This window comes from Saccopteryx leptura, chromosome 6 (genome assembly GCF_036850995.1).
Source record: "Saccopteryx leptura isolate mSacLep1 chromosome 6, mSacLep1_pri_phased_curated, whole genome shotgun sequence".
Taxonomy (NCBI): Eukaryota; Metazoa; Chordata; class Mammalia; order Chiroptera; family Emballonuridae; genus Saccopteryx; species Saccopteryx leptura.
In genome coordinates, this window is record NC_089508.1 from 91,511,912 (window position 1) to 91,538,632 (window position 26,721).

Below are 26,721 nucleotides of genomic sequence, written 5' to 3' on the forward strand. Positions count from 1 at the left end.
TGATCCCGTCACAGGAGGGCAGTATCAGCAAACATAGACTCCAGTCTGAAAGTGGGTGAGTAAAATAGTGTGAAGTCTGATTGGCTGTCTCAAATTGCAGTCACTTTTTTTCTCCTTTCTTTCCAAAAGGCATTTATAGAACACATTTTTTTTTTCGGTCTGGAAGCAGTTTGTAAAAGTAAAACCTACTTAGGAGTAGGCAGATTTGACAACTCTTTCTGAAGAGGAAGAAATAGGAGATGTTACTCGCAGTTCCAGTGTTGCTCTTATGGATGCAATTATCACGTGAGTTTGAGATTTCTCTGATTGTTTCCAGAGAGTTCCACATTGTGAGATATCATCTGCAGGTATTTTCAGGAATGAGACTTTATAATTGTGAGCAAAGAACCTTTAAAAAAAAGCTAAGAAGAAGGACAATAGAAATGTTTTGGAAAGGAGAAATGGAAAGAATGAGAAACAAAGACAAAAATGAGAGAGACCATTGTAGCTTAGAGAACAGAGATATGATTAAACTTGCTCTGATGCTTCCTTTTGTTTTTCTGAACAGAAATGAATGGACAACAGATGAAACAAATTCCTCAATTCCTGCTTCTGAAAGAAGGAGAGAACTTCACCACATACTGCAATTCCTCAAGCACTTTGAACAGATTAAACTGGTATAAGCAAAGCCCTGGCGGGAGTCTTATTCTCCTAATAACGTTAGTCAAAGGTGGAGAAGTGAAGGACCAGAAAAGACTGATGGCTCAGTTTGGAAATACTAGAAAGGACAGCTCCCTGCACCTCACAGACACCCAGACTGCAGATGAAGGAACCTATTTCTGTGCAGAGGCACAGTGCTTTCAAGGCACCTGCTGCTTGTCCCCAAACCTGAGGGCAGCTCCTCCTTATCTCTCTTCAGAGCATGAGCAGAGCAAACTCAAGTCACAGTGTCTGTGAAGAAATTAAAATTTTAATTTAAAAAAATATTTTGGCTCAGCCTGATCAGGCAGTGGCGCAGTGGATAGTGTCAAACTGGGACGCAGAGTAGCCAGGTTCGAAACCCCAAGGTCATTGGCTTGAGCATGGGCTCATCTGGCTTAAGTGTGGGCTCACCATCTTGAGCTCAGTGTCGCCGGCTGAAGCATGGGATCATAAACATGACCCCATGGTCGCTGGTTTGAGCCCAAACTAATTTGAAGCCCAAGGTCACTGGCTTGAGCCCAAAGTCCCTGGTTTGAGCAAAGGGTCACTTGCTCTGCTGTAGCTCCCTAGGTCAAGGCATTTACACCAAAGCATCCAATGAACAACTAAGGTGCTACAACAAAGAATTGATGCTTCTCACCTTTCTCCCTTCCTGCTTGCCTGTCCCTCTCTCTGTCTATCAGGAAAAATAAAAAAGTATCTGACTCAGATGGTTTTATTGGATAACTCTGTCAAATATTTAAGAGTTCACATGAATTCTACACAATTGCTTCCAGAAAATAGAAGAAAATAATTTCTAACTCATTTTATGAACTTGTATCACTCTGATATCATAATCAGACAAAGACCAAAAAAAAAAGAAAGAAAACTATAGAAAATTCCCTGGTAAATAGGACACAAAATTTCTTCACAAAAATATTAGCAAGAAGAATTCATTAATATGTTAAAAAATAATACACCAAACATAGACTTTTTTCATGGATGCAAGGCTGCTTCAATATTTGAAAATCAACCAGTGGAATACATCATAAGAACAGACTAAAAAAGAAAAGCCACATGAACACAATAATCTATGCAGAAAAAGAATTGCCAAAATTCAGCATTCATATATTCTAAAAACAAAACAAAACTAAAAACAAAACCCTTTGAGAAACAGGAATATTGGGGACTTTCCTCAGTAGCTAATAGTATGCTTACTGGTAAAAGACTGTGTACTTTTTCCTGTAAGATCAAAAACAGGACAAAGATATTCATTCTCATCACTTTCATTGAATATTATGCTAAATGTTCTAGTCAGCTAAACAAAACAAGTAAAAGTAAAGACAGTCATATAGATCAGAAAAGAAGTAACACTTCTACTATTTACAAAAACAGAATTGTCTGTAGAAAATCCAAAAATGTATGCAAAAAAAGTTTTTAAAACTATCAAATGAGTTCAGCAAGGTCACAGGATCTACAAAATCATACAAAAATCAAATGTATACTAGCAATGAGCATATGGACACTTAAATTAAAAATATAGTACCATTTACAATGGTTTAAATAGGACCCCAAATCCTTAGGTGTAAATCTAACTAAACATATGCTGAACTTTTATGCTGAAAACTACAAAATACTGATGAAAGATATCAAAGAAGACAAATAAAGAGACTTCCTATGTTTCTAAATTAAAAGGTTCAAAATAGTTAATATGTCAATTCTCCCCAAATTGATATACACATTTTACATAGTTTCTATTAAAATCCATGCAAGATTTTATATTATATATATAAAATATATATACATGATTAGTCTAGAATTTATATGAAAACAGATATACTAGATTAGCTAAAACTCTATTTTTATTGTTTTTGACTTATTTTCTCTATTGAATTAAAATTATACTATGTATAAAATAGTAATGTATATACAGACAGCTTTAACACCATAATACATACAACTATCATTAAAGTCAGGATGCAAGTTACAATTGTGAATATAAAATTTATATTAAATCATTCTCCTTAGTGATTTATTTGGCTATTTTAGATTGCAGTTGTCATTTGAGAATTTGATGATCACTTTTCTTCATGTGATAGTCCATCATAATCACTTAGATGGATATAGTAGTAAGAGGTGAAATTACATTTGTGTATAATTTTCTTTTGCCCTGTTTTGGTTGAGATACATTTCCTTTGATTACTTCTATATTTGAAAGCTTTGAAGAGCTCAGCATTTAAATTATCTTCTTTGCTTTTGATTAAAGAATTGTTGTACAATGTTATAAGAAATCTCCTAATTTCTGTAGCATTGATTTTTTTTATAGTGGCCAAGTTTACTCTATTGCAGATCCTTGACTCCATAAAAAATATGTTCTCTGAGATTACAGCTGTGTGAAAATCATTTGTTCCTTTTTTTACAGAAGAATTTCTATGTTCAGAAACAAGACTTCAAATTAGTTCTGGATGTAGTATTCTTCTTATTTTCACATTTCACAATTTTCTTCTTAATTTCATTACTCTTTCTCTTTAGAGCCTTGGAAGTCTTAGCTGTCACTAGTAAAGTACAACCAGGGTGTTTTGCTACCATTTTGTTCATCCATACAGGTATAAACTAAATCTCTAATTCTTGATTTGGAAGTCAAGGAGTTTGATTATTTTTTGTTGAACCTCACAAGAGTCAAGAACTACAGATTTTTCCTCTATTTCATTGCTGAAAATTTCAAAACTTACTGTTTGAGGTTCAGTTTCAACTCCACCAAGATCTGTTGAACTCCTAACTCTGTGCTTGATATCCATTGTATCTTTTTCAGTGTACAGACTTTGATGTGATCTTTTTTTAATTGTTCAATTTTATTATCTTTCTGTAAGTTAGTGGACATTAGTGCTTTTAGCTGTATTTCTAAAACTGCAACCACATGACTTTATTCTTCTTGCCACTTTTGAAGGTTACTATCTTTTTATGCCAGTTGTGCTGCATTTCCTTTTTTGCTGCAAGCTCTTGTGTTATTTGGAAAATGGACCCCTTTATTACAGTAACATTAGCAAGAAATACCTGGTCCTGGGGCATGAAGTCTGACCCTCCAGCAGCACGGCTAAGTGAGAAGACATGTCCATATATTCCCTAAAATAATCTTTTTAAATTTTTATTTATTGATTTTTTTAGAGAGAAAGAAAGGGATAAAGAAAGACAAAAACATTAAGATGTTTCTATGTGTGCCCTGACAAAGGATTAAACCAGCAAACTTTGCATATCAGAATGATGCTTTAACAAACTAAGCTATCCAACCAGTGCCCCTAAAACAATCTTGAAAAAAAAATAAAGTGGGACAAATCAGTCTATCTGATTTCAAGCTATAGGTATAGTAATCAAGATTATGTGCATTGGGACCCTGGCAGGTTGGCTCAATGGTAGAGTGTTGGCCTGGCGTGTGGTTGTTCTGGGTTCAATTCCTAGCCAAGGTGCACAGGAGAAGCACCTGTCTGCTTCTCCACCCTTTGTCCCTCTCTTTTCTCTCCATCTCTCTCTCTCTTTCTCTCCCACAGCCAAGGCTTCATTGGAGCAAAGTTGGTCTGGGTGCTGAGGATGGCTTCATGGCCTCCACTTCAGGCACTAGAATGCCTCTGATTGCAACAGAGCAATGCCCCAAGATAAGCAAAGCATTGCCCCCTAGTGGGCTTGCCAGGTGGATTCCGGTCAGGCACATGCAAGAGTCTGTCTCTCTGCCTCCCTGCTTCTCACTTCAGAAAAAATAATAATAAAGATTATGTGCATTGGTGCAGGGATAGACAAATAGATTACTTGAAAAGACTAAAGCACCCACACATAGATCCACACAATTATACTTAACTAATTATTTTTACAGAAGTGCCAAAGAATCTCAAAACACAAAGATAAACTTTTCAACATATGGTATTAAAGCAAGTGTATATCCATAGATGAAAAGAAGAGAGAGAGAGAAACTTAATTTGTCTCACACTTTATACAAAAATAAACTTAAAATGGGTAAGAGACTTAAATATAGAATATTAAACTTTAAAACATTTAGAAGAAAGCCTAGAATAAAATTTTTAATATATAAGTCTAAGTCAAGACTTGACACCAAAAAACTATTTATAAAAGTTTTAAAGTATAATAAATTGACTTTAAAATTAGATCTTCTTCTGCCTAACCCTTTTAAGAAGATGAAAAGACAAGCTATAGATTGAGAAAAACTATTTGCAAACCATATATTACACTAAAGAAGAGTATCTACAATATATAAAGAATTCTCAAAGCTAAACAGTAAATTAAGCAAATAATCTAATTAGAACATGGGCAAAGAAATATTTCTCACATTCCAAGATGGCGATGGAGTAGGCAGAAATTTCAACTGTCACCTCCCAGAACCAAATTGAATTATAAATAAATTTTAAAACAATCATCTTGAAAAATCAACTTCAGACTAAAGGAAGAGGAGTCCATAACCAAGGAGTCACTGAAGAAGCCACATGAAGACCAGTAGGAAGGGAAAAGATGTGAAAAGGGCTGCCCACTTCCAGGAGTGAGCAGTGGCTGAGGGTCTGGAGGGACTCTCATGGGGAGGTTCACCCTGACAAGTGCATCTCTTCAACCCTAGGCCAGGTGTCCCAGCCTAGAGCCCTGCAGCCTAGAAGAGGCACCCACATAGCATTTGGCGGTCAAAAGAGGCAAAGCTTCTATCTGTGAGAAAGAGATGGAAGCTCTCAAAGATGCAAGATCCATCTTAAAGAGCCCTTGCAGAAAATCTTGTTACAACCACTTATCCAGGGCTCTGGTAGAGGTAGGGCTGAGAGGACTAGAGTTGCATGAGGTGAGTGTGAAGTTGGTGGCCTCCCACAACCAACACGGTTAGTAATTCCAGGTCCCTAAGGGAGAACAATGCAGAATGATGAAAATAGACTTAAAGACAAATAGGATGGGCTCAGGAGGACTCTTTGCAATGCAGAAGATAGTTTGCAGAAAGTGAAGAGCCCCCGGCCTGCTTTATTATATAGCCACATGTAAAAAAGAAAATCTCCAATACAAAGTCACACATCTTTAAGGCAACCTAAAAATTCTCCCACGTGCAGAAACCCTCCACCCTGCATAATTGAAATCAACCAACATCAGAACAAAGGGTGAGTGAAAGGGCATGTAAATTTAAATTGCTTCTAGCAACTTAAGTAAGCAAGTGAAGTGAGAGGATGGGATGAGTGCAAATACTCAGCTTCTTAGCCAATATGGAGGTAGGGGGGAGAACTTAGCCTTTTTACTAAGCCTCAAACTGCAAAGGGCTTTGCCACTTGCAATCCCCCACATATCCTCCCTTTTGTGTGTGTGTGTGTGTGTATGTGTCTGTGTGTCTGTGTGCGTGTGTATGCGTGCACGTGCACACGCTGAGATTTGCACTCATCTGATTTCCTAGTTTCCAGATTCCAATTCAGAGGCAGACTGAAAAAATACAGAACACAAAGTTAATATATCCAATGCTAACAGATGTTCAAACAAGTGTCCAAATACATTAAAGGGATTAAAGCCTTTTAGATTATCAAGTAAATTCTTAGCCAATACAGCAAGATCTATAATATTTTGAATGTCTTTAGTATGTTAATGTAATTTCACCAAGTCCATGCTGACACTATCACTGCTCCACATTCCCTGTAGATGCAACCCCACCCTATTCAGTCTGAGAACTGTCCCAAGGAGCAGGAGTCACACTCAGGAAAAGTCTGCATGGCACTGGAACTGCTGTCACATTCTCTTTCACAGCTCTGCATAGCTGGTTTCCAAGTCCCACGACCACTGCTTCCAGCACATTAAGCTTTTGCCTTAAGCTTAATGAGCATTCTGGATCTCTGGAACCAGGTTTCTTTCTAGGGGCTGATGTCAATCTATGATGAGGCTTCACATTCCTTGTTCCTCACTGGCATTCAAAGAGGACCTATTGATGACAAAACTGGAATATACCCTCTCTCTCAAATTAGTAATTTAATTGAATTTTGCCATTTAGGGCCAGTTAATATATCCCAGTACAACTTGAAAGATTTAGGTTGTTGTTCAGCTAGTATAAAATGCCTCTCAGCTGCAGCAAGTCCTGAGGAGAAAATGTTCAAAAAATATTAAATTGAAATAAGTCTTATATAATTGTTCTTATGGGCAAGTCTCTCCTCCTGACTCATGGTGTCTTACCAAACTTTCAGGAACCCACCGAGGAGCCTCAGCAGACCTAGGAAAAGCACACATATCCTCAGCTCCACAGGAGAATAGGGTCTGGCCCTTGCCTTATTCCTGTGAGCGGGTCCTTCCATTGCACTTCAAGGAAGGCTTTTCTTATTGGATTCCAGAGTCTCTCAGCCACTTAATGGCCCTGTATATCAGTATTCAAAAAATCTTTAAAGTAAAAAGCATGATAAAGAAGATTTGCAAGAGTTTGAGGATATCACTCCCCTTTTTTATTTTTAATAATTGACCTTTAAGCATCTGCTGGGCATGCCCTACATGCCTTGACCCTGAGGATTGTAAGGAATACCTGTCCTCAGGTTAATTCCAAAGGTCTGACAAAATATAGTAAATGCTTTTACAAGTAACACTCCCATATCTTTCAAAACATTTCTATCCCATTGATTAACAGGCAATTTAGAAAGCACATAAGGCTAAAAAAATCCAGTATGACCATTGTAAATCCAGGAGCGGCCATCGTGGCCATTCACATGCAGGTTCACATTAGATTCAGACAGATGGTAATAAAACAATGGAGCCAAGAACTGGTGGGCCATCAGCTTTAATTCTAGCCTGCACCTGGCGGGCAAGAAATACATACAGTGGGAAGACACTTCCCTTTCCATTCAGGGCTCCCAAAGCCACTGACTTATTCAAGTTTCCTAGAATCAAAGGTTTCTAGCTCACCAGCCTTATTCACCTCTGTTCCTCATCTCCTTCTCTCTACCCAAACTGCACAAATTGGCTTCTCCCTCAGCACTCCACCATCTTGGCTGCTTCTCTTGGCCTCCTCCACGTGGCCTTTCTCTGCTCTCCTTTCTAATGCTAATCTCAGAAACTAAGAGAGAACAAGCTCCTGGTTTGCCCCACTTTATAGTATAGAACTCAAAACTTTTTAATCCAATATACACACAAGGAAGTCTCTGATACAGTCACTTATCTGAGGCATAATGGGATTCCTCATAAGAGTGCACCACCCCAGGGTGGGAAAGGCTTAGTCTTAAAACTTAGGCTATAACGACTGTGCCAGTTTACAGCCTATCTCCCACACCAAAAGCGAGCAAACATATATGTCATATTTAAAAACTTATTTGACCAACAACCATCCTTATCTTTCCATTGCAAAAAAGAAAACCCACAAAAACTTAGGGCTTTGTTAGGGAAATTTACTTTGCCCTACGCCTTACAGCTTTGTGACTGCTTCATGAGTGAGCCACGAAAAAAGTCAATGTCTTAGCAATAACAAATATATCAGCTCTTGTATTTAACAGTCCTTTAAATTTACGCTTTTGTATTGTTAAGTCCATTTTAGGGCACTCCTGATGTATTTTTTGAATCCAATAGACAGCACCAGTAGAGCCAAATCCCCAATTTCCTTGGGGCCCCTTTTGCAAGATGTGGCCTTGTCCTAGTGTATTACTAGGAAGTGGTCCAAAAATTCCTGTAGGTATAGCTTGAGGTTCCATCTCTGGAGTTAATATGAATTGGGAGGTGGGACTGAAGTCCAGTCCTGCGCTGTCTGCTGTTGCTCAGGATAACTGCACAATGTCTGGTCTGCTGGAAACAGAATCTGCTGAGGAAACATTGACATTGCCCTTATTGCTTGATGGGGCCGGGGGAGGGCTTTATTGTCTGTTTCTCTGAATTACCTGCCGTTTGGCAGTATAGTTAGATTTACACTCATTATAGTATAGTTAGATTTATGTTCAATGTTTCCCTTTCCTACAGCGTGGGCAGAGGCTAGAAACTTTAAGAGCTGGCTTCCTTCGAGGGGGAGGCTGAGACTGATATCTGTGGGGAGTAGGGCAATGTCTAGCAAAATGTCCTAAACTCCCACATTGGAAACAGGATCTACTGGCAAAAGTACTTCCCTGGCCTCCCTTCCTATGTTTGTTTTGCTGTTTATCAAAGTGCTGTCCTGGAGTCCTCTCCTGAAGCGCGCTGCGGCGATAGCCAGACCTTGCATGTATGAAGGCCCAATATCAGCGCATATTCTGATGTAGTCCTCTATATCTCCCTTCTTGTGGTAAGGCCGAAATGCAGCAAGGAGAATTAGCATTTTCATATGCTAATTGATTTACTAAAATCATTCCTGCTTCTCTGTCTATTACTATTCTTTCAACTGCCTGAATCAGCCATGAAACAAATTCTTGAAATGGCTCATCAGTGCCCTGCCTAATTTTGCTCAATTTCTCCATTTTGGCCCCTGTAATAGGCAGGTGTCTCCATACCTGTGTGGCTATCTGGTTAATCATTAGATAAGCAATTAGTTGATACTCTAATTGAGCCGCCATAGGGGCATACTGTCCTTCTCCAGTTAACATATCAGCGGTAACAGCAACTTGCTGTTGCCAGTTTCTCTCATCCTGCTCAGCAGCTTTTTCATAAAATTCTGATTTCCACACCAAATAATCACCCCCAGAGAGACAGGCTCAAGCAGTCATCTTCCAGTCATTTGAGGGAAGAGCCTTTGCACTAATAGTATCTAACAAACTGAGTGTAAAAAGGGCAGTAGGCCCATACTGAGCACAAGCAAGTTTATGTTCTTTCAGAGTTTTAAAAGGTACAGATTCATGCTCTCACACTACATTCCCTTGATTGTCCCATCTTTCTACAAAAGGAAAGCAGGCAAAACCATTCATTGTTTCCCCTAAACCTCAAGGCTGATCTGAAGCTTGTTGGAGAGGGGATCTCCCAAGGTCTGAGCTGGAGACTCTGGGAGCAACCTGATAAGGGTAAGGAGGAGCAGAGGGTTGAGCATAAGAAGGAGCAGAGGGCAGCAGAGGTGCCACAGTTAAGGTGGCCATAACCACGACACCCTCATTATCTCCCAAGTCATCCTCAGACTCCAAGGTCTTCTCATTTTTAGATCCTTCCATTTCTAGATCATTCTGATACACTTCAGATGATTCATTCTCATATGGAAACATTTCTACAAAACGGTCTCCTATTTTTTACCCTAATTGTCCCATAATTTATTACTCCCAACTATACTCTCCCCAAAAATTTTACTCACTGTGCACACTTGGGGAGTTCCGTCAACTGCCTTTAGTTTAGTTTTCTTGTACCCAGGTCCCTATTCAGGTGTCACTTGCCACGAGTGAATGAGGTTAGTAATTCCAGGTCCCTGAGGGAGAATGATGCAGAATGAAAAAAAATAGACTTAAAGAGAAATAGGATGGGCTCAGGAGGACTCTCTGCAACACAGAAGATAGCTTGTAAAAAGCAAAGAGCCCACGGCCTGCTTTATTATATAGCCATATGCAAATAAGGAAGTCTCAGATACAAAGTCACACATCTCCAAGGCAACCTAAGAATTCTCCCAAGTGCAGAAACCCTCCTCCCTGTGTAACTAAAATCAACCAACATCAGAACAAACAAAGGGTGAAAGAAAGGGCATGTAAATTGCTTCTAGCAACTTAAGTAAGCAAGTGAAATGGGGTGATGGGATGAATACAAATACTCAGCTTCTTAGCCAATATGGAGGGGGGGGGGAACTTAGCCTTTTGCTAAGCCTCAAACTGCAAAGGGCTTTGCCACTTGCAGTCTCCCACAGTGGCCCAGGGAGAGACACCGTTGGTGACATCCACCAGAATCCCTCTGCTGAGTCATTCTCCAATACCCGAGTTGTCATATTTCCTGAGTGGAGCAGTCCCCTCCACCCCATACAACATTAGCCTGGGAAAAAGTACCTGCTCCATACTCAGGAATCTCTCTTGTCCTACCCTAAATACTGGGTTATTCTGAGAAGTAAGCCAGGAGGTAGGAGGTGCATAAGTGACTCAGTTGTCTAGCATTGAGGCCAGAGCTTTCCCCATACTCTCCTGAGAATATGACTAATGATCCCCCTGCAATGGGAGATTCAGTAGAAATTGTCCAGACTGTGAGCAGACCAAATCTCTGGGTTTCAGAGGCCACACCCACTGAGCTCTTGGGGGCCACACACTACTGAGGTCTGTGAAAAAAAAGTTAGGACAGACTGACCCCAGAGTCCAAGGGGTGGGAGCCACACCCACTACCCTTTCTAATCCCTGAATTGCCTCAGACTCTAGACTCTACCAGAAGTTTTATTTCAGTGGTCAAACCCAACAAGCAGCCAGCAGACAGAGACAGCAGGAGGTAGATCTCAGAGAACAACCTTGGCCTTTTGCTTACTTTTCTCCAGGCTAAAAGCCAGCCTAGGAATGCAGCTTAATATTTCCATGTGCACCTGAGCCCAGCAGAGGCAGCCACAAACTATGGTTTGCTTATAACTCCAAGAAAGTTGCTGAGGGCCAGTCACTGGCAGTATTCTCCACTGGTTTGTGCTGAGTTACCTCCATGGAGGCCCGTGGCTGGCATATCCAGTGGCTACTTGTAAAGAAGAATGGTTCAGGACCTAACAATGCTTGCTGGTGGTAGTGTCCTAAAGGGTGGCTTATCAGACACCAGTTTGAGCTGAGGCAAGTACTTTTTTCTGTGGTCAGCACCAGCACAATGGCTCAGCACATATTGGACAGGGTGAACCTTCATGATTGGCTGGCTTGGGTCCTAGATATTCTTCCCCACTTGGTTAGGAAGAAGGAAGAGAGTCTTGGAGCACGGTCATTCAAGATGTAGGTTCCCTGAAGCTTATTGTTGGGTCCAGTCAAGGGGTTTAGCCACTTTCTGGAGGGACACAGTCGTCTCAGGGGAAGACACTCTCAGTCTTCCTCCCTGATACTAGGGGTTCCCCAGCTAGAAGAACTTCTGCAGAGAAGACTGTCATTTCCACCCAGTATGAACATGTGGCTCACCTTTATGGGAGAAATAGAATTGGAGTGTCCAGCAGTGTCTGAGAATCTACACTCTGCAGTATGGGCCACATGCCCTTTACTGAGCTCCTGAACAAAAGACCCTTAACTTAGTGGATTCCACCAACATATTTTCAACTCAGCTTCCTAACCCACCAACCTTGCAACCTATAAAGAAGTTGGTGAGCTGAGGCAAGTCTGAGCCCACACTGCAGTCTTTCTACAGAAGATTTTGTGAGAAGACCAGGTAGCTCCAAGAAGAAGTGCAGCAACTGAAAAGTGGAGGCAAATCTTACATAGCTTGGGGCTTTTACAGAGCTGTGTCATCTCTAAGTGAAAGGAAGCTGATCTTTATACACAGGTTGGCCTCTCCCACACTATCCAGGCACAGAAAACACAGACAAAAACAGAGAACAGAACAGTAGCTCTAGACAGGTAACCCACAGTGGGTTACAAACAACTACTGACACCAACCCAAAAGGACCCAGAACCAACAAAACCAGTAGTATGTGGCATCCATCCAACATTATGGATAATAAATACACCCAACAGGATAGACACTACAGAGCATCTAATACATATTATCAAGGATGACCCTTAGAGAGAGGCACCCAGCCTGAAGAAATAATCTCACTCATGAAAGGAGCAACTGCATTCAAGAGTAACATATAACTGGAGAAGAATGACCAGGGAGTGGCACAGTAGATACAGCATTGAACTGGGACACAGAGGACTCAGGTTTAAAACCCTGAGGTTGATGGCTTGAGTACAGGCTCATCTAGTTTAAATGCAGGCTCATCCAGCTTGAGCGCAAGCTCACCAGCTTGAGCGCAAGTTTGCTGGCTTGAGCGTGGGATCATAGACATGACCCGTGGTCACTGGCTTGAGCCCAATAGTTCCTGGCTTGAAGCCCAAGGTTGCTAATTGAACCCAAGGTCACTGGCTTAGCAAGGAGTCACTTGCTCTGCTGGAGCCCTCCAGTCAAAACACATAGGAGAAAACAACCTATGAACAACTAAGGTGCTGCAACAAAGACTTGATGCTTCTCATCTCTCTCCCTTCCTGTCTGACTCCATCTCTGTCTATCTCTCAAAAAAAAAAGAACCATACAACTATAGGGTAAATATTATTCTCAAAAAGCATTCCTGGAGCAAAAAACACAAGTAGCCTGGAGATCAGTATCATTGAGTGCATATTCCTCATAAAGACACCACAATAAATTTTAAAGTCAGAACAGAGCTACATAATATACACACAAAATGGGCAAACAAATAAATATAACCCAAATAAATCAACAAGAGAAGTTCTCAGAAAAGAACACTAAATGAAATGGAAGTAACCAAACTACCAGACGCAGAGTTCAAAATAATGGGTTTTAGGATGCTTAAGAACCTTAGAGCAACAATGGATGATCACAATGAGAACATAAATAAAGAGATAGTAAGTATCAAAAAGAACACTGAAATCATAAAAAAGAACCAGTCATAAATGACAACTACAATATCAGGAATGAACACTGCACTAGAAGGAATCAGCAGCAGGCTAGAGGAAGTGGAGGATCAAATCAGCAATTTAGACAACAAGATAAACATAAGCACAGAAGCATAGCAGAAAAAAATAAAAGAGGTTCAAAAACATTGATAGAACTCGAAAGACCTCTGAGACATGAAGAGAAACATCCGCATCATAGGGGTTCCTGAAGGAGAAGAGAACAAACAATGAATAGAGAACTTGTTTGAAAAAATAATAGCTAAAAATTTCCCTAAATTGATGAAAAAAAAATGTCACACAAGTTCAAGAAGCATAGAGAGTCCCATTAAAGATTAACTGAAGGTGAAGGATGCCTACACCAAGACATCATTAATTAAAATGCCAAAGTTAAGAGACAAAAATAAAAAGAGTAAAGGTGCAAGAAAAAAGCAGTTAATTACCTACAGAGGAGCCTCCATAAGATACACATCTGATTTCTACACAAAAACACTTCAGGCCAGAATGGATAGGCAATAAATATCCAAAGTAATTCAAAACAAGAACCTACAACCAAGACTATTCTATCCAGCAAAGCGATCATTTAAAATAGAGAGAACTATATAGCTTCCCAGCCAAAACAAACAAAAACTCAATGATTTCATTACAACCAAACAAATATTGCAAGAAAATTTTAAGGCTTGCTATAAAAGAGCGAAGGATAGAAGTAATTGAAAGAAAAAGAATTGTAGGTTTAAAGAATAAAATGGGCCCTGGCCGTTGGCTCAGTGGTAGAGCGTCGGCCTGGCGTGCAGGGGTCCCGGGTTCGATTCCTGGCCAGGGCACACAGGAGAAGCGCCCATCTGCTTCTCCACCCCTCCCCCTCTCCTTCCTCTCTGTCTCTCTCTTCCCCTCCCGCAGCAAGGCTCCATTGGAGCAGGGATGGCCCGGGCGCTGGGGATGGCTCCTTGGCCTCTGCCCCAGGCACTGAAGTGGCTCTGGTCACAACAGAGTGACGCCCCAGAGGGGGCAGAGCATCGCCCCCTGGTGGGCAGAGCGTCGCCCCCTGGTGGGCGTGCCGGGTGGATCCTGGTCGGGCGCATGCGGGAGTCTGTCTGACTGTCTCTCCCCATTTCCAGCTTCAGAAAAATACGAAAAAAAAAAAAAAGAATAAAATGGCCATATATAAGTATATATCAATAATAACTTTAAATGTAAATAGATTAAATGCTCCAATCAAAAGACATAGTGTAGCCTGACCAGGTGGTGGTGCAGTGGAAAGAGCATCAGACTGGGATGCAGAATACCTGGGTTCAAAACCCTGAAGTTGCCAGCTTGAGCATGGGCTCATCTGGTTTGAGCAAAGCTCACCAGCTTGAGCCCAAAGTCACTGGATTGAGCAAAGGGTCACTAGGTCTGCTGCAACCTCCCAGTCAAAGCACATATGAGAAAGCAATCAATGAACAACTAAGGTGCCACAACAAAGAGTTGATGTTGCTCATTCCTCTCCCTTCTGGTCCGTCTTTCCCTCTCTGTTCTTCTATCTCTCTGTCTCTGTCACAAAAAAAAAAAAAAAAAAAAAAAAAAAGGACATAGTGTAGCTGCATAGCTCACAGCTGCCTGGCCCATGAAGGTTCGCACTGGATTCGGACAGTCGGTAAAGAAACAACGGAACCAAAAACTGGTGGGCCAGCATCTTTAATCCTAGCTTGCACCCAGCAGGCAAGTAAAACACACACTGGGCTCCAAAACCCACTCACATTCAGTGCTCACAAAGCTACTGACTTATCCGAGTTTCCTAGAAGGTTTCTAGCTCACCAGCCTTATTCACCTCTGTTCCCCATCTCCTTCCTTCTCCCTGCACAAACTCTGCACAAACTGGCTTCTCACTCAACACTCCACCATCTTGGCTGCTTCTCCTGGCCTCCTCCATGTAGCCTCTCTCTGCTCTCCTCTCTGCTCTCTCCTCTAATGTTAATCTCAGGAACCAAGAGAGCAAGCTCCCGTTCTGCCCCCATTTTATAGTGTAGAAATCAAAACCTTTAATCCAATATACAAAATAGGGAAGTCTCTGATACAAAGTCACTTATCTGAGGCACGATGGGATTGCACCACCCCACATCAAAAAGGGTGGGAAAGGCTTAGTCCTAAAACCAAGCCCCAGGCTACAAGGATCCTGCCTGCCCACAGCCCACCCCCAACACACATTAATATCACCTGGGCAATGGGCTTCCCCATGTCTGTCTCTCCGCGTTTCCAGCTTCAGAAGAAAAAAAATTCATTTTTAGGTACTTGATAAAATGGCATTTTAATGTTATTTTCCAAAGCATTTAAGCGAGAATCCTGACCTTCAGGGAAATAATACTGACTTTGGATTTTTCATAGATACCCTTTACCAGATTCAGGAATTTCTCCTCAATTATAAAAGGTGTCAGCCTTTGATTAAATTGTCTTGCTTTTCTGAAAGTAAATTAAATACATCTTTTGATTTTCATCAAACAAAAAAGGAGAAACTCTTTTCATAATCCTAGAGATAATATATTTTCTAAAATTCCAGATTCTGAAAAGAGCCAATAGACTCAAGAAAATATTTTTGATTCTCCAGAGTCATAGAGAATATATTTTGTTTTTCAATGTTTCTCAAAATTCCACTTGTTAGTGGTCTCCACTGTCTTCTAAAAAACAAATCACCAAACAAAAAATTATTATTATTAATATTTTCTGCCTTTAAATAATTTGTTTTTTAATTTTTAAATTGTAATATTTTGTTTTTATTATAGTTGACATACAGTTTTATATTAGTTTCAGATGTACGACATAGGGATTATACATTCCCATAATTTATGAAGTATTCACTCTAATAAATCTAGTACCCATCTGACACCATATATAGTTATTACAATATATTGATTATATTCCCTATGCTGTATTATACATCCTTGTGACCACTTATATAACTAGCAGTTTGCAATCTTAGTTTTTTCTCTTTTTTGCCCATTCTTATAATCTCATTCCCATCTAACAAATATTAAAATGATCTCTATATCTATAACTTTATTTTTATTTTCTTTCATTTATAATTGTAAAATGGTTTTCTTAAATTTGTTTATTTATCATATTTTGAATTTTACTGGGGTGACACTGGTTAACATAATTATACAGGTTTCAGGTGCCCAACTCTAGAACACATCTCTGTACACTGTATTGCAAGTCCGCTTCACCAACTCAAGTCTGTCCATCACCATTCATCACCCCTATACCCTCCTCCACCTCCCCCAAACCCCAGCAATCTCCACACTGTTGTCCTTATTCATGAGTTGGGTTCTTTTCTCTGTTTTTCTCTATCTCTTCACCTCCTTCCCCCAAACGCTCCCCAACCTGACAGTTGTCAGCCTACTCTCTTTGTATGAAGCTGCTTATATATTGCTTGTTTGTTCATTTTGTTTATTAGATTCCACATACGAGTAAAATCATAAAGCATTTGTTTTTCTCTGACTGACTTACTTCATTTAGTATAATTCTCTCCAGGTCCATCCATGTTATTGCAAACAAGAAAGGTGTTAAAACTAGTATAACAGCTTAGTAAAATACATATTTCAAATTTAGGGAGGCATGAAGAGAGAGATGTTCAGAACCTTTCACCAGAATCTCTCCAACTTGATCACAGTGGACTAATGGTGTGTGGGGGTGGGCGGGTGGGGGTGTGTGTGTGGGGGGTGTTTTGTGACAGAGACAGAGAGAATCAGAGAGAGGGACAGATAGGAACAGACAGACAAAAAAGCAGAGAGATGGGAAGCATCAATTCTTTGTTGTAGCACCTTAGTTGTTCATTGATTGCTTTCTCATATGTGCGTTGACTGAGGGGCTACAGCAGACTGAGTGACCCCTTGCTTGAGCCAGCGACCTTGGGCTCAAACTGGTAAGATTTGCTCAACCCAGATGAGCCCGCACTCAAGCTGCTGACCTCAGGGTCTCGAACCTGGGTCCTCCATGCCCCAGTCCAATGCTCTATCCACTGCACCACCACCTGGTCAGGCTAATGGCGTGTTTTGTGGATGTGTTTAGTCACTGGCAATGACCTGAAGAATCCTTCTTTCTACATCAGATCACACTGAGTTATCTGGTCCCCTTGGCTGACAAAGAATCATTAGGTGAAAAACACTGTCATTAACCAAGGTGATGTTCTTCAAGCAATTTATCAGGTCAATTGGGTCACGGGGCCCTTTCAGACTTATCAAACATTACAAGTGCCGAACTTGCCAGTGTGATGATTAAGAATCACTGAGAATTTCACCTCATTTTCAACCTGTAGCTCAGTTCATCCTATAATTATTTAACATGGAAAAAGAGATTTTTGCTATCTCCTACTTCATAGTTAGTGAAGCCAAACTTCATAAGGCTCCAAAGTGGCCTTATGTAGAGTTATGACATTTTAGGCCATAGCCTTTAAATTTTGGCCCAGGACACACAATTGGAATTTGACAATCTCACCCTTTCTGTAGGCAATCCTCTTTGTTGGTCATTTTAAGTATGCCTTACCTTTCATATACCCATCCTTCACGATCTCAATGATTTCTGGTACTCACTTTGTGTTGGGTTAACACTCCTCAAGGGGTAAATGACTTTACCAGAGTAAAAAGTAGGACCAGCTTTCTCACTAATGCCATTTACTAAGACTGTCTTATTGACTGACATTACTTCCTTTGCCTATGCTTGATCATGTCTCCCAGTTCTAGGTTATTGACATCACCAGAAAACTCACTGTAATGAAAAAAATTTTTTCTTGTCATGACTAGCTGTTTTAATAAATCCAAATTTATCTTTCAGAGTTGCCACATAGCCCAAGATCCTCTTGGAGTTAGAATTATGACCTACAAATAACACCCAGATTGCAATCTTCTGTCGAGGCCTCTGTTCCTAATACTAAATTCAACCTTATATCCTATTGGAGAAGAAGTAGATCTTTCCACATCTTTGCCATGGAAAGCAATAGTCAATTTCACTCCATAATCATCATAAGTAATAACACCACCCTTAACTTCCTTTTTTTTTTTTTTACCTTTATTTGTGCTAGTGATTCTAGGATTGAAAAAGGTGACTTCGTTTTCTGCAGTACCCAGAAAACTATGATTTGAATGGAAATAGAATAAAAATGTGCCCTTGGGAAGCTTTTTTAATCCTAATAGATCATTTCTTGGGGGAGAGAGCATATCAGGAACTTCAGTAAACTTTACTTCATCTGCAATATGGGGCTAGTTTCCATTCAGACTTTCACTGTAGTGGAAGAACATACAAGCAACATGATCCACACACTTGATAAAACCAAAACCATCTCTTATGACAGCAATTTCACTCACATCTCTGGCTTCATTAGTAAACTGAAATATACTTGATAGAACTTCTATGCTGGTTGCTCATTCTAATTTATCACATTGATCTGTTGAAATAAAAATCATGATCTCCTTTCAACATGGTCACTTTGCACTTCATATCTTTGTCTCCAAAGGGAAGTCCTTTAAGGATCATAAAGTTAACTTTGATGTGTCCTGGAAATAGGTTATTCTGAGTTTTACTGAGTACTTTTTGGATAACTTTGGTTACAGTCCCTTCAAAATGTTCAATGCTGATAATTCAAAAATGACTGTTCCTTGAGACAATAGTCTGACATCTGTTGCAAATTCTTTACCATTTCTGTCCTTGGTTGTAAATTCCACATCCTTTCCAGGTTCTAAAACTCCTAAATCACCCTTAATTCACTTCAGTGTAAGAATATCTCTTTTACAGTATCACCTCTTTCAATAAAGCTAAACACTTTCTTCATGCCCAGACTAGTCTCAGACAGTAGGCTTGTTTCTTTCTCAACAGTACAATGTTTCAAGCACTTATAGCACCAGGATATTTGTTGTAATCAATTTTAAAGTTTATTTTATTTCTGGGTCCCAGCTAAATGTTCCCTTCCACATCTTCAGTAAGTCATAGAAAATCCTTATTGTCCATTCATATGTTCTTCAGGGGGGATTTCTGCTTTTTCCCACAAGTTTAACGGCAATGGGTTTCCCAGTCCACTAGTCAGATGATACTTCAAATGCAACATGATCTTCTGTTTTTAAGTCCTGCAGGTTGTCATAATACTGTGAAGAGTGAAAGAAAAATCTAGCTTGACATTCTGAAGACTGAGTGAATCCCTAAGACATTATCAGTTTTTCAGTAACCCCAGTTTCACACAGTGCTGCTGAAGTACCACTGGGGTACCCATGTGTCCATTGTTGTGGAGAAGTTTGGATCAAAGCCCATCTTGCAGCGATAATCAAATATTGTGCTGTCACTAATATTTGCTGGCTCTTCTTTTTGACACATGTTACAAAGGATATAAGTTGCTATTACTAATTTAGAAAAAGTTAGAGAAAATGACTTATCAAGCTAGTAAAGAATACACCTGCTGCTGCAGCAGGCAGTCTCACAGTGCAGCTCTGAAGAAAGCAATGACTACCAGCAGTGCAGGAAAGTGTTCTTTCAAAGCTTTGGGTAGGCATGGACTTCTTGCTTCAGATAAAGTGTTGTGAACTCTTTGCTCTTGTTGGTTGTTCTGAGCTTTATTCCTTGCATGATCTAAACTTGAAGGAGCAGTTTTAAATGGTAAAGTCTGTCCTGTTATATTTTATACTCAAAAAGTCAGTGTCCTCTTCATATCCAACAGCTCAGCACACTCTCTCCAGTGTCATCATAAGCTGCATGGGCTGGCACAGAGTGTTTAGTTTGTTTTTTAGATTCCACATATCAGTGAAATCATATGGAATTTGTTTTCACCTATTTGACTTATTTAATTTAGCATTATGCACTCTAGGCTCATCTATATTGTTGCAAATGGCAAAATCTCCTTCTTTTTTATGGCTAATTTATATTCCATTGTCTATATATCCCATTTCTTTATCCATTTGTCTACCAATAGACACTTAGGTTGCTTCCATATTTTGGCTATTATAAATAATGCTGCAAAAACTATAGGAACAGATGACGTCAGAGTAATGGTGGGGTAGGAAGCGATACCGATAAATCTCCCCCAAAACTCAACAAGATCTTCAACCAGAAACAGAAAAACCTATACTTGGAGCCTCCAGATGATTCGCAATACACCCGAAGGTATGGTCGAGTGAAAAATTGGCTAAATATATAACCAAACCCCGAAGGAAATAAGGAGTAAGAAATGCTCCGCCTTCCCCACTAACCTAAACAGGGCGGCTTTCTCTGGTAACTGTGAATATAGAAACGGAGGCGGGCAAAGGGGGTGAATAGATCCAGGCTGCGGCACAAACGGCCGAACCAGGCTGTGGCACGGAGATCCAAGACAAGGAAAAACTGACCCTGTGGCAACCCGGGCAATACAAGCTAATACTCGCGCCAAACCCAGACAAAGAAAGACAAGCGGGGCAGCCATTTTACCCGTTCTCCTGGTCTGTGCGCAGTTAGTGGGCGAGAGATTTCTTCCTAAGCCCCGGAAGTGGGTGCCCGTGTTACCCACAGAGAGGCAGAGTCAGAGGCCTTTCTGTGGGCCGAAAGCAGAATCTCTGGGCAGCCCCAGCGCCCTGGGAAAGCCACGCACGGGAGGGAGCGAGAACTAATTCCAACAGTGGAAATTTTCCGAGCTGCTGGGAGTTTCACTCAGAGGGAAACGCGGCCAGCCTCATATCCTGGTCTGCGCGCGCACATAGGGAGTGAGAAATTCCTCCGAGTGCCTCGGCAGTGCGCGCCCATGTTATTGCACAGAGGGGCAGAGTCAGGGGCCTTTCTGTGGTCCAAAGCAGAATCTCGGGCCACCCCAGCGCCTTGCAAAAGCCGCGCACGGGGACGGAGCGAGAGCCAATACCAACGCTGCAACTTCTCCATGCGGTTGGGGGTTTCACTCAGAGCGTGAGACTGCTGGCCGGATATCCTGGTCTGCGCGCGCAGATAGTGAGAGTTTCCTCCAAGCGCCGCGGAAGTGGGCGCCCGCCTGTGTTACCGGACAGAGTGGCAGAACCAGAGGTCTTTGAGTGGGCGAAAAGCACACCTGATTATGCTAGCAGCTCTGACTGACTGAGCCTTACCCAGAGCCCTGTGTTGAGTGGAAATAGAGTGGGGAGTTGCCAGCTCTTTGAACCTCTTATGATCCAGGAAGAGTCAGCAACCCTATAGCTGGATTATCAGGCTACTAATTGAGGAAGGAAAGACTAGGAGAAAGGCTCTAGGACCACAGACTCTCTCACTGTCGGAGCCTATAAATGCTAATGAGCCTCGACTGCCAACGAGACTAAAGCACAATACATGACATTGCCATAGAGATTTATCAACTGCAAACCTCTACCTGAGCGTGCCAAAGGGGCAGAACCTGGGGTACAGAGTCACTGACCAGGAAGAGGGAGAGAAAAGAAAAAGCAAGAAGATAACCTCTCAAAATCAAGAATAATCTGCAGACTTTATAACCTATCCCATTTTATTATATTTGTTCATTTGTTTCTCTTATATTCATTCTTGATACTTTTTTCCTCCTCCAATTTGGCCGATTAACTCTCTGCCGGTCTTACTCTCTCCTCTCCTTGAACTACACTACCCATAAGTGTTACATCTCCCATTATCTTTTCTCTCCTCTTCCTTTCTCTCTATGAGGGTTGCACTCCAAAACCCTTAACTCTCTCTCTCTCTCTCTCTCTCTCTCCTTTCTTTTTTCTTCTTTTAGTGGTTCCCTCTTTTTCTCTCTCTCTTTCTTTTCTCCCTCTATATTAGTTTCTACCTTTCTCCTTTACATCTCCTCTCATTCAAACCTCAATAACAAACAAATTATCTTATCTGGGACTCAAACTTATGTTTATGGCATTTTGGGGGGTTTTTACTTCACCTTTTTAACTCACTAGCAGTGCTCCCATCCCTGGCTCTCCATTTTATCTAGTTCTTATTCCACTAAATACAATAGTAATTTTTTAATTTGTCCCCCCATTTTTCTGTTTTCCTCTTATTCCTCTCATCATAACTCTTAGACAACCAACACCTAAAAGCAAATCATTTTATTCTTGACTAAAATTTTTTCCTTATTTGCTTTTTGTGGGCCCATACCCCCCCCCTTTTTTTTTCCTTTCTTTTTTCTTTTCTTTTTTTTTTTTTTTTTTTTGCCCCTTTATTACTTTTCCTTAATTCAGGCCCTCCATCACAGGCATTGTTTGTTAAAATTCACAGTTCACCACAAGATTTTCTCAAGAAAGAGGGGAGAGGAGAGGAGAGGAAAAAAGGAGAGGGGGAATAATTTCCTTTCTTTAAAATTTTTATTTTATTTTATTTTTCTTTATTTCATTAGTAATTTAAAAAAAAAAAACAACTCTTTTCGATTTATTTTTTTATTTTTTTAACTTTTTATTGTTTATTAAATCTCATTAATACTATCAACAAAACCACCCTCAGATGCCATTAAGGAAGAGAAAATCGAATATCATGAATACAAAAGAAAGAGAGGTAACACAGCTAGATGAGGAAAAATCTATGGAGAAAAAATTTAATATATTGGAAACCTTGGAGCTAAATGACAGAGAATTCAAGATAGAAATCCTAAAAATACTCAGAGATATACAAGAAAACACAGAAAGGCAATTTAGGGAGCTCAGAAAACAACTCAATGAACACAAAGAATATATGTCCAAGGAAATTGAAACTATAAAAACAAATCAAACAGAGATGAAAAACTCAATTCACGAGCTGAAAAACGAAGTAACAAGCTTAGCTAATAGAACAGGCCAGATAGAAGAGAGGATTAGTGAAATAGAAGACAAGCAACTTGAGGCACAACAGAGAGAAGAAGAAAGAGACTCAAAAATTTAAAAAAATGAGATAGCCCTACAAGAATTATCTGACTCCATCAAAAAGAATAACATAAGAATAATAGGTATATCAGAAGGAGAAGAGAGAGAAAATGGAATGGAGAACATACTCAAACAAATAATAGATGAGAATTTCCCAAACCTGTGGAAAGAACTAAAGCCTCAAGTTCAAGAAGCAAACAGAACTCCGAGTTTTCTTAACCCCAACAAACCTACTCCAAGGCATATCATAATGAAATTGACACAAACCAACAGCAAAGAAAAAATTCTCAAGGCAGCCAGGGAAAAGAAGAATACAACATATAAAGGAAGGCCCATTAGATTATCATCAGATTTCTCAGCAGAAACTCTACAAGCTAGAAGAGAGTGGACCCCAATACTTAAAATCCTGAAAGAGAGGAACTTTCAGCCACGAATACTATACCCATCAAAGCTATCCTTCAAATATGAAGGAGAAATAAAAACATTCACAGATACAGAAAAGATGAGGGAATTTATCATCAGAAAATCCCCACTCCAGGAGTTAATAAAGGGGGTTATCCAATCAGATACAAAGAACAAAAAAAAACAGAGCCAGAAGTAAAAGCTCCAAGAAGAACACAATAAAACCAAATTTAAACTGTGACAACAACAAAAAGAAAGAGGGGGAGAAGATGGAGATTAACAGTAGCAAAGGACGATGGAGTGCAAAAGTACTCACAAAATAGTTCGCTACAATGAACAGGGTAGGGACCCTTTTCATTACTCAAAGGTAACCACCATTGAAAAAACCACCACAGAAACACATGAGATAAAAAAGATAGCAACAGAGGAAAGATGTATGGAATACAACCAAATAAAAACAAAAGATAGAAAAACGAAAGAGAAGGATCAAACAAGACACAAAACTAACAGAAAGCAAGATATAAAATGGCAATAGGGAATTCACAAGTATCAATAATTACACTAAATGTAAACGGATTAAACTCACCAATAAAAAGGCACAGAGTAGCAGAATGGATTAAAAAAGAAAATCCAACTGTATGCTGCCTACAGGAAACTCATCTAAGTAACAAGGATAAAAACAAATTCAAAGTGAAAGGCTGGAAAACAATACTCCAGACAAATAACATCCAAAAAAAGCAGGTTTAGCAATACTCATATCGGATAATGCTGACTACAAGACAGGAAAAGTACTCAGAGACAAAAATGGCCATTTCATAATGGCTAAGGGGACACTGAATCAAGAAGCCATAACAATTCTTAATATATATGCACCAAACCAAGGAGCACCAAAAAATATAAGACAGCTACTTATTGATCTTAAAACAAAAACTGACAAAAATACAATCATACTTGGAGACCTCAATACACCACTGACGGCTCTAGATCAGTCATCCAAACAGAGAATCAACAAAGATATAGTGGCCTTAAACAAAACACTAGAGCACCTGGATATGATAGACATCTACAGGACATTTCATCCTAAAGTGACTGAGTATACATTTTTCTCCAGTGTACATGGATCATTCTCAAGAATTGACCATATGTTGGGCCACAAAAACAACATCAGCAAATTCAGAAAAATTGAAGTTGTACCAAGCATATTTTCTGATCATAAAGCCTTGAAACTAGAATTCAACTGCAAAAAAGAGGAAAAAAATCCCACAAAAATGTGGAAACTAAACAACATACATTTAAAAAATGAATGGGTCAAAGAAGAAATAATTGCAGAGATCAAAAGATATATACAGACTAATGAAAATGACAATACGACATATCAGAATCTATTGGATGCAGCAAAAGCAGTGATAAGAGGGAAGTTCATATCACTTCAGGCATATATGAACAAACAAGAGAGAGCCCAAGTGAACCACTTAACTTCCCACCTTAAGGAACTAGAAAAAGAAGAACAAAGACAACCCAAAACCAGCTGAAGAAAGGAGATAATAAAAATCAGAGCAGAAATAAATGAATTAGAGAACAGAAAAACTATAGAAAAAATTAATAGAACAAGGAGCTGGTTCTTTGAAAAGATCAACAAAATTGACAAACCCTTGGCAAGACTTACCAAGGAAAAAAGAGAAAGAACTCATATAAACAAAATCCAAAATGAAAGAGGAGAAATCACCACGGACATTGTAGATATACAAAGAATTATTGTAGAATACTATGAAAAACTTTATGCCACTAAATTCAACAACCTAGAAGAAATGGATAAATTCCTAGAACAATACAACCTTCCTAGACTGAGTCAAGAAGAAGCAGAAAGCCTAAACAGACCTATCAGTAGAGAAGAAATAGAAAAAAACCATTAAAAACCTCCCCAAAAATAAAAGTCCAGGCCCTAACGGCTATACCAGCGAATTTTATCAAACATTCAAAGAAGACTTGGTTCCTATTCTACTCAAAGAATTCCAAAAAATTGAAGAAGAAGCAATACTTCCAAACACATTTTATGAGGCCAACATAAACCTCATACCAAAACCAGGCAAGGATGGCACAAAAAAAGAAAACTACAGACCAATATCTCTAATGAATACAGATGCTAAAATACTAAACAAAATACTAGCAAATCGAATACAACAACATATTAAAAAAATAATACATCATGATCAAGTGGGATTCATCCCAGAATCTCAAGGATGGTTCAACATACGTAAAAGGGTTAACGTAATACACCATATCAACAAAACAAAGAACAAAACCCACATGATCTTATCAATAGACGCAGAAAAGGCTTTCGATAAAATACAACACAATTTTATGTTTAAGACTCTCAACAAAATGGGTATAGAAGGAAAATATCTCAGCATGATAAAGGCCATATATGATAAACCATCAGCTAACATCATATTAAATGGCACTAAACTGAAGGCTTTCCCCCTTAAATCAGGAACAAGACAGGGTTGTCCACTCTCTCCACTCTTATTTAATGTGGTACTAGAGGTTCTAGCCAGAGCAATCAGACAAGACAAAGAAATAAAAGGCATCCATATCGGAAAAGAAGAAGTAAAGGTATCACTTTTTGCAGATGATATGATCCTATACATCGAAAACCCCAAAGAATCCACAAAAAGACTACTAGAAACAATAAGCCAATACAGTAAGGTCGCAGGATACAAAATTAACATACAGAAGTCAATAGCCTTTCTATATGCCAACAATGAAACAATTGAGAACGAACTCAAAAGAATAATCCCCTTCACGATTGCAACAAAAAAAATAAAATACTTAGGAATAAACATAACAAAGAATGTAAAGGACTTATATAATGAAAACTATAAACCATTGTTAAGGGAAATCAAAAAAGATATAATGAGATGGAAGAATATACCTTGTTCTTGGTTAGGAAGAATAAATATAATCAAGATGGCTATATTACCCAAAGCAATATACAAATTTAATGCAATTCCCATCAAACTTCCAATGACGTTTTTTAAAGAAATAGAGCAAAAAATAATCAGATTTATATGGAACTATAAAAAACTCCAAATAGCCAAAGCAATCCTAAAGAAAAAGAATGAAGCTGGGGGCATTACAATACCTGACTTCAAACTATATTATAGGGCCACGACAATCAAAACAGCATGGTATTGGCAGAAAAATAGACACTCAGATCAATGGAACAGAATAGAAAATCTAGAAATAAAACCACATATATATAGTCAAATAATTTTTGATATAGGGGCCAAGAACACACAATGGAGAAAAGAAAGCCTTTTCAATAAATGGTGCTGGGAAAACTGGAAAGCCACATGCAAAAGAATGAAACTGGACTA

The 26,721-nt window shown here is 39.5% G+C and overlaps 1 pseudogene and 1 gene segment (V, D, J or C); one reads left to right on the forward strand and one right to left on the reverse strand.

The window, feature by feature from the left end:
- The window catches only part of LOC136407917 (T-cell receptor alpha chain constant-like), a 499,087-nt gene that overhangs the window by 62,389 nt on the left and 409,977 nt on the right, over nucleotides 1–26,721 (forward strand).
- On the reverse strand, nucleotides 17,225–19,412 carry LOC136376580 (cold shock domain-containing protein E1 pseudogene; annotated as a pseudogene).